Below are 9,873 nucleotides of genomic sequence, written 5' to 3'. Positions count from 1 at the left end.
ATGGACCACGACATGCACAATACAATTTAAGACCTACATTTAAACACACGCACAAAGGGTATTCATTATGATAAATAGTACATATCGAGATGTACTATGTTTCCTTATTTGTATATTATCGATACTCATATAGTATTCGATATTCGATTACAATTCATGTTACTTTACCCTTCCCCGGTATTATAAGCATTTATGTTATTTTGTATAATAAGTTATTTTCAGATAACATAATACATCAAATACTTGTTTTCAAAACATACGACATATACACTTTTCAAATATATATTTCAATCATATAAATATTCATATAGCCTTTCGTATTAAAATACGCGGCTTTATGAATGTTGACGAGTAATTAAAGTGTACTCACCACTTGCTATCCAAATACTTCTATTCTAGAAAATCGTCACCGCGCTTCCTTAAATCACGAACCTTGTCGGTAGTCGCCTCGTCGGGTCTACGCAATTACGATAATAGCATGAATTAATAACATTCAAGCTATAACTACGAATTTAAACACTAAGTATATTTTTAGCCAACTTTGGTTATTAATAAGGTTCACTTAAAAAAGTCTGCCCCCTAAACGAAACTGACATTCTTAAAGTTCAGAATGTAATATACAACTTTCATTTAAGTCTCGGAATAAGACTAGCACCCGAAAGTGTCGGAACTAGCCCGGAAGTTAATCCTTTGGGCTGTCTTAAAATTGAAGGGCAGTTTACACATCATAATATTCTGGTTCATATGAACATTTTAGAGTCCGAATTAGCAGAAACGTAAACTTAGACAATTATAGAAAACATTCTCAAGTTTCTCTACCAGCAAACATAACCTGATTTGGAGCTATACAGCTTCAGATATTTCCGTCACAATATGACCGTTTTGCAGAGCAGTTTTCTGCAAAACGTCTAACTAGTTTGATTAAGTTAAACTCGTAACTTATTACGCAACGAGACCTATAACCTATTGATAACATATTTTAACAGCAACATAACTCAGCCCCTATACACATCAACAACACATACACAATCCATTGGCATAAACATTGTTCAAACTCATATGAACTTGAATTATTTACCTAGGCCGAATCATCATGTATTTTGCATCCAACCATTAATCATTCATTTAAATTTCAAAACAGCTCTAACTAAGCTAAATTAGAGCTCATAACTATCATTCAATCTTCATACTTTCAATCTCTATCATGGTCGAAACCCTTAGCCTAATTGCATATCCAAATTTTACTCAACTATCAACACAATTCCTAACCTAACATTATTAAATCTTCAAATACCTAGACTTCATGTGAATGCCGAATCTACATGCCATTTTCATCATTCAATTTATCAATATACATGCCTTGAATGATGTCCCTATGCCAAAGCTTCCATGCTCCAAGATTACCATCAAAATCCTTCATTTGAGCATAATTACACCTTACATAATCAAACAACAAAAATCCTCAACTTAGACTCATAAACCCTCGCATTTCAAATCATGAAATCAGAAAATTCATCAATGGAAACCTTGAATTGCTTACCTTATCATGATTACCTTAGGTGTAGGAATTATTTGCATCCATAATCTTGAGGTTTGGTGAAGGAATCACGAGGTTGGCATTTTGAATGAAGGGTGCGACATGTTTGCTCCAAAAATGAAGGTTGGCAGCTTTTTTCTTAAGAATATGGGAAATGAATATTCATTTGTTTTTAAGATGAGTTTTTGGCTAATGGGACATTTTGGCTCAAAGTGGATAAAAGCTCACTTTAGCTCAAAACGGTTAATTTGCATTGAAACTCAAATTTTCCATTTTCTGTCGTTCTACATTTTCAAATATTATCGGAAATCCTTTTCCTATTAATTCTTAATTATTTCCAATTATTATTATTGACTAATATTCCATTTTACCTCAAAGAGCTAAATTATACTTAAAGCCTTATTCTTAATTAATTGTCAAACTTGTGAAACGATTTCGTGTACTTATGAAACTTTGACGATCATTTATTAATAATATTTCACAGATCTTGGCGTGAAAATTATTTTCTCGGGCTTTCCAATTTATTTATGTTATTTTATTTATAGACTTTTCTTAGTCCCGCGAAATTCCAATTTATCGAACAATTTTTTTTACTTAAATTATTATTTTACGAAAATTCTAATAGACCCGATTCGGTCTAAGTCCTTACTATCCCTTATTAATTGGATACTCTCGACCTTAATCTTTACAATTTAGCCTCGTGGCACTATACATAAGACCTTAAAAGTTTGGGTTATTACGCGCAACAAGTAAACAAGACATAATATGCAGAATAAAACAGACAAGAGGCATACCCTGTGAAGTAGCAGTCAAATCTACAAAAGGACGAAGGAGGAGACGTATAACATGATTATGATAGTGTCCCGTCACTTTCAAGAGGTTTCTCAATCACAATACGGGGAGGCAACTCAATATCAGGGAAGTTACGGAGAAGGAAACTATCTACTCACTTGCAACAATCATATAGAATGCCTTTGACATAATCTATAAGAGCATATAATACCTCTAAACCAGAGGGATAGGGGGGAGAAAGAGCAAAAGCAGCAGATTCATTCACCCACTCAGAGGGGAAGTCATCAAAGGCACTCTCATGGCTCAAAATGAAAAAAGATCGTTGCCACCGTTTAGTGATCTTTGGAACACCTTCTATCAGACACCAACCCCTGTGCACAATCAAGTAATGATAAAACTCGTTGTTCCGACTAGTAACAAAGAACACTTCACTCAAAGACTCAAAGAAGGCTCTACACTTCTATAGTGGGCTAACTCAATAAAACAACAAAGAATACGAATAGCATTTGGGCGTATCTGATCCAAAGGAACTCTATAGTTCAACACAAAATCCTTAATCAAGAGATCAAGAGGAAAGCACATACCACAATGGAGTTGTTCCCTATAAACAACAATTCTCCCAGCGCCCACGCTAGCGTTAGCAACCGCACGAGAACCACAAAAAGAAAGAGAATAGCTAAGTGAAATTCCATACCCCTCTCAAAATTCATTAAACATATCTCTATCGACGTTCGTGGTGAAAGAATCCAAGGAATTATGGTAATCTACGGCAGTACCAGAAGAGGGGATAAAAACGGTAGACTTAGTGCGAGGCATGATCGAAACTAAACCAAAACAAAAAAAGAAGAGGAATTACCTGGAAAGCACGAAGGAGAAGAAAACCAAAAGAAGACAAAGCAGTTGAAGATAATAGAGAGGAAAAATGAAAAAATAAAAAATGAAGAAATAAAGAAGGAAAAGAAAGAGGAAAAAACATTTAATAAAAGACTCTAGAAAACCGTTTGATGGTTACCAACTTCAAATGTGTGCATACCGAGGAACAAGACTTTAAAAATTTAATATTCAAAAGGGGAAGGAAAATGGAAACACAGAAGATGGTAACGGGAATAAAATAAAAGAAGTGGGCCGAACCCAAATAAGACGCAACAAGAAGACACAATACAAAGAGAATTACATTTCAAATTCATAAAAGCAATGTCACAGACATTAATCCGCAGAAACAACAAAATAAACATAAATGCTTGGAAAAATATTCTTGTTGGGAGGGACTAATGATGGATACAGCACAAGGACAGCACACATGACCCACACAAGGGGACATGGTCACTAACTCAGAGATAAACTTAATATATAGGTCCCTGACTTAGTACGTTGTGTGATCCGCATAAACAGAGGGAATGATTAGATAACATCAATATCCCATGAAATCAGGGATAAGAACGAATTCTAACTAATCTTAACAGGAAGATGAGCTCAAATAAATAGTGAGACTTACACTACAACACAATGACTATTAATGATATTAAGGGGAACCTAAGTCAGGTAACATTTACTTATTACTACTTATATTCACTCTACAACCCTAATTAAGTCCAATCTATCTGACTTAGGCATCAGAGGGTGTTGGAGCCAACACCGGCTCAAATCCTTCACCTCATTCTGTGTAGATTGATGACCAACTAAGACCGGCTATGTCAAGAACCATTAGGTATCCTTTGGGCAACCTTTGTTCAAATCGGTGTAGTCTACACACATTCTGTTTTTTCCCTTAGCTTTCTTTACGATAACCACATTGGTTACCCACTCGGGGTAGTGGACTTCTTTGATGAATCCAGCTTTCTTTAATTTATCTACCTCGTATGCGATATCTTCTGGGTTTTTCAGAGAATTTCCATCTCTTTTGCTTCACATGATTCGCCCCCCGAGGCTACGGTCAGCTCCTGGGTTATAATGTTCAGATCAATCCCTATAATTTTTAAAGTTTTCGAGGCGAATGTTCCTCTATTCCTTTTTAGGATGGCCACAGTCTCCTTTTTGAACTTAGGGTCTATTATCACCCCTATGTTCACCTTCTTCTCTTCATCCAGCTCTAGTTTTTTCATCTCGCCTTTAGGGACGCTTTCCTTTTCCTCCATTTCATTGTTCAATATCTCTTTGATTCACAATGTTTCGAAGGATTCCTTCTTATATTTGTCGTAGCATTTCCTGGCCGTTGTTTGACTTCCTTTTATTGTGATGATTCCTCTCCCTGTTGAAATTTTCATTTAAAGTGCTTTTATGTTTGTGATAGCCGCCGAATTATGGAGGAAGGGTCACCCTAGGATGGCGTTATATGGTAGATCGATATCCACTATACTGAATAGCATCGGAAGTTCTCGTCTTTCTCTCTTTTTCAAGTTTCACCTCTAGGACTATTGTACCCACATGTTATATGGGTTTTCCGCCAAATCTGGTTAGTGGGGTGGAAGTTCTCTTTAATTCTATTGTTGTCCGTCCGAGGCTTTTGTAGGCTTTCATGGTCATCAGGTTTATTGCGCTTCCTTTGTCTATCAAAATTCTTTCCATGTTCCAGTGTTCATTAATCATCACTACACTAGAGCGTCACTATGTGTTTCATTAATTCGTCCACAGTTATCGTCGTTAAATGTTATTGTTGGTAATTCCCATGAATCTCGCACCTTCTTTCTTTGCCTTTTCCGGTGGGCAGTTTCTTGTGCCTTTTATCGTGTAAATTTGTGGCGATGCTTCCTTTTTTCACATTCATTTGCTCCGATTTTTTGCTAGTTTTTTCTTCATTGATTCCTTTTTCCAGTTGGTTGCTTATTTTTTAGATTTAATTCGCCAGAATTGGTTCCATCAATTAAATTTGTTTGATTTCAAAAAACGCTCCTTCGATATTTGAAGTTTTCAAGCCTTTTCCACAAACGACGTCAATTGATGGAGTCTGCCTTCACTACAAGAAATACTGTATATGGTAACAATAAATTTGCAACAAATTTTTTTTGCTGCTAAAAGACATTTATAGCAACGATTTTAAAATTTGCTGCCATTAGTTAAATTTTAAGAAGCATTTTAAAGAGTTGTTGTCAATAGTTAGATTTTATGCAGCATTTTAAAGAGTTGTTGCCAATAGTTAAATTTTATGCAGCGTTTTAAAGAGTTGCTGCCAATAGTTAGATTTTATGCAGCATTTTAAAGAGTTGCTGTCAATAGTTAGATTTTATGCAACATTTTAAAAAAATTCTGCCAATAGTTAAATTTTATGCAGCATTTTAAAAAGTTGCTGGCAATAGATAAATTTTATGCAGCATTTTAAAGAGTTGTTGCTAATAGTTAGATTTTATGCAGCATTTCTGCTAATAGTTAAATTTTATGCAACATTTTAAAAAGTTGCTGCCAATAGTTAAATTTTATGCAACATTTTAAAAAATTGCTGCCAATAGATAAATTATATGCAACAAAGTAACAACCGTTGTTCATTAATTAATTTTTAAATGATATTTCTGATTGGTCTTTTTTTTGAATTCTACTTATTCATTAATTATTTTATGAATTGTAATATAAATCTGCAACACATGATAGATAGTTAATCAGACGGTGGTTGTCCGATTAACTCTCTAATGCTTAAGCTAGTAATGAACTTAAGGGAGTCTTTGTGTAATGAGCTTAAGGGAGTCTTTGTGTATAGTGAGCATGGTGAATACCTTTTAGAAATTGAATAGGAAATGGATTCCTATTTGGTTGTATGAATCTGAATAGGAAAAGAATTCCTTATTCAATAAGTCATATTTAGAAGTGTCTTTCTAAATAGGACTCTCTTCACAGATAGGAATATGTTTCCATGTAGAAAAGTGATTCCGCAAGATCTGTTCTTCTAGAATATTTATCCTGTTTATGTGTGATCAGGTCCTTTACCGAGGCTCTTTGGACATGATTCTGGGTTTTATCGAATCCTATAGGATTCAGCGTTGTTGGGGTTTCGGAAGAATCCTCTTTGATAGTCTTTAGCCTCGTCGAGACCTCTAGAACTCGGACATTGTTAGCTTTGGACATTAGCCATGGGCGAGTTCTTGAATTCGCTCTGAGGAGCGAATCCTGTACAACTCGGTTCATTATACTTATTCTGTAATTTAGTTTCCATCAATTAATAGGGGTAAAATATGAAAAGATAAAAATAATAAATGGTTTTTAATCTGTATGTAAAAGCAAATGAAATTTTTAAAATGGGAAGGAATGAGTATTTAAGTTGATTACTTTTTTAAATATACATTAATAATTTATTTTGATGATATAATCTTTTAAATGGTAATTCCTCTCTTTCAAACTGGTAGACACTATTTTTTTTAATTTTAAATAATTGATATTTAATTATTACATAAGTGAATAATTATTATATATTTGCTCCATTTTTTAATCCGTTCATTTAGTTAAAATTGCATATATATAAACAAATGGCTGTTTTATCTTATATTATAAAAATAAATACTAATATAATTCTATTAGTTAATATATATTTTTAAAATTAAATCATTAAATTATTTATTAGAAAGAGATAAATTTAGAAGATAATAGCTAAAATAATTTTAAAACCCTACGTAAAAATATAATTATAAATAAATACATTTACTTAAATAGACTAATAAAAAAACTAAAAATATATTATATATTTTATTAAACAAATTTATTTTATTTTAATTAAATAAATTGAACTTTAATATTTATACTTAATATAACTGTCTATTTTGGGGCCAAACAATCAAATTCAAAATTTTACTGTCAAATGTTTTTCTTTTTTTCAAAGACTGTCAACTGTTTAAGGACGGTGGTTGGGATTTAGTTAATGGATTTGAGGGAGTACAGCAGAGAAATCATCACTGAAATTAATTATATCAGCTGAGGGGGAGCAAAGTTGGTGCAGCTAATTAAGTAGTATCATAATAATTGATTGATTTCATGTGCAGCTAATTAAGTAGTATCATAATAGTTGATTTATTTCATGTCCACCAAATGGAATAAGCAGATGCACAAACCTTTGATACTTTACGATTTGCACGGTACAAAGATAAAAATGGAAAAAGATAGTAAAATAAAAAAGGAAAAAAATATGAAAAACAAAATAAAATAATAAATTTGTTTGTGTGAAAAGATTCAAAAAAAGTTAATTTTTATTTAAAGGAAAAAGATTTGTTTATGCCGTCTAATGTTTAACCCAAGATCTAAATTTATCCCTACGCTTGATTTTGGCTAAAATACAGCCCTGGCGTTTTAAAATTGGCCTATATATGCCCTTATTTTGACGGGATTAAATAATTCAAATTTTCTTTCATCTCTTTCCTACGTAGATGATGACATAGCTAGTACATCTAGATACCTGTTTGTTTACCCTTAGGGGCCGTTTGGTTTAGGTTGAGAATAAGAATCGGAATGGGAATCGGAATGAGAAGGAATAAGAATGATTGTTTTCATTTTTTATTTGATTCAAAGTGTAGGAATGGAAATGGGAATGGGTAAAATTTGATAAAAAAATATTTATTATTTATTAAAAATATATTTTTTATTTTTTTAAATATTTTTTATATAAAAAAATTATTTGTTTAAAATAAATTATTTTTAAAAATAAATTATTTTTTTAAAATAGAATATTTTTTTAAAAAAAGATAAAAAAATATTTTTAAAAAAAGATAAAAAATTTTTTTTTTTTAAATATTAATTTTTTTTATTTTAAGTATATTTTTTAAAATTTAAAAATAATTTTTTTAATAATTATATATTTATTATTTATCATTAAAATATTTTTTAAATTTTGATTCTAATTTCCAAAAGTTCATTTCCATGGGGTAAGGAGGGAATGGGTGATTCCCATTGAAGGGGTAATCATATTCCCATTTCCTAGTTCAATTTGACAAAGACAATGTGAATCATTCCCATTCTCATTCCCCCTTTTTTTTGGCGAATCAAACGGCCATGTCTATCCCAAGATCCGGATTTGTCCTTAAATTAAACACTAATATAAAATATTTTTATTTTTTTAATAAAAATTGAAGGACTTCTTTTAAAATATTTGCACTCCGGCGAGTTCATCTGAACAAAAGTCGAGGTTTTTTTTTAATTTTTTTAGATTTTATACCCACAGAAGGAGCCACCGTCCGCCGGCAAACGAGTATGAACTCGCTGGAGTTCATCCTCTTTGAGGATGAACGCGGATCTGAGTTAATCCTCATAGAGGACGGCGAGTTCATCCTCCAATCGATGTTCCTCCTCTTTGGATGAACAGTGTTCGTTGGTGTTCATCGTTGAGGACGAAGTAGGTGGCCGGAGCAGGTAGTAATCGGCCGGAAACTCACAGTTAGCGAAATCCCCAAAAAAGCCTATCAAGCAACTAGACCTGGTTCGACTCATAAGCACGAGCAGCTGACGAGTCTAAGAAATAAACATATGTTAAAATCAATATTGATCCCCTAATTCTAAGGAGTATTAGGCACCACACATGACTAGCACAACACCAAGATAAGATCAACGCATAAGACAAACACATAAGAATCATACGTATACAATCCATAACCAAAGTCATATAATATCTAAACTATACGAGTTCCCACTTTAAAACATAGTCCGGATAATAGAAGGAACAACTTAAATAAACCAAGTTAAAATTCACAAAGGTGAGTCAGCCGAGTTATTAAAACTTCCAAACTTCTTTTCACGTGTTGGCCGACCCAAATCTAACCCAGCCCAAAAGCCAAACCAAAATAAAACCGAAGTTTTAAATCTGAAAACACTTGAACGAAAACAATATTTATTTTAGAAACAAGGAACTCGATAAAACTTTATATTTAGACAATACTTGGCAAAACACTCCATATAAAACACAAGTGTGTTAAACCACTTTTCAATGAAAACAAAAAGGATTTCATACACTCACAAACCTTTAAACTCAGATTTAAGTAAACACAACCAACCATCTTTTAATTATGGCAAACATGGCATAACTTAAAATAACATTGTGAAACGATTGCCAACAAAAATTAAACAACATAAATATGTTTAATCCAACATAACAGCCCTATAAGAAGCATAAACATCCATTAAAAACCACAGCACCAAACCCACCAACATATATACTTAAGCAATCAAGCATAAAATCCACCTATTGAATCACCAAACAATTAGAAAACCCAAGTACCAATTCCAAGTTCAAACTCAGCGCTAGGTCATGCATTCACAACCATTATAGCCATGCCAGAACAGTAAAAAACCGTGAATTTAAATCCAACATTTATATACCCAAAATTTAGACAACCAAACCCTAAAGTGATTAGTCAAATGAGTAAATCATGCCATAACAACCACATTAAGATAGATCAGTAAATACAACCTAAAATCAGTAGCAATAGATCTCCCAAAATGATAATTAGGCAAAACAACAACCAACAATCAGCCTAATACAACAAAATGTCATTCTCTATGCAAAACAAAAAGGTAAAAGGAACACATAACTCTTGAAAGCAAAGGAATGAAATTCTCAGAAAAAAAATAAAGCGAAA

This window comes from Mercurialis annua, linkage group LG3, assembly GCF_937616625.2.
Source record: "Mercurialis annua linkage group LG3, ddMerAnnu1.2, whole genome shotgun sequence".
In the NCBI taxonomy this organism is placed as follows: domain Eukaryota; kingdom Viridiplantae; phylum Streptophyta; class Magnoliopsida; order Malpighiales; family Euphorbiaceae; genus Mercurialis; species Mercurialis annua.
Note: the sequence above shows the minus strand (reverse complement) of the source record.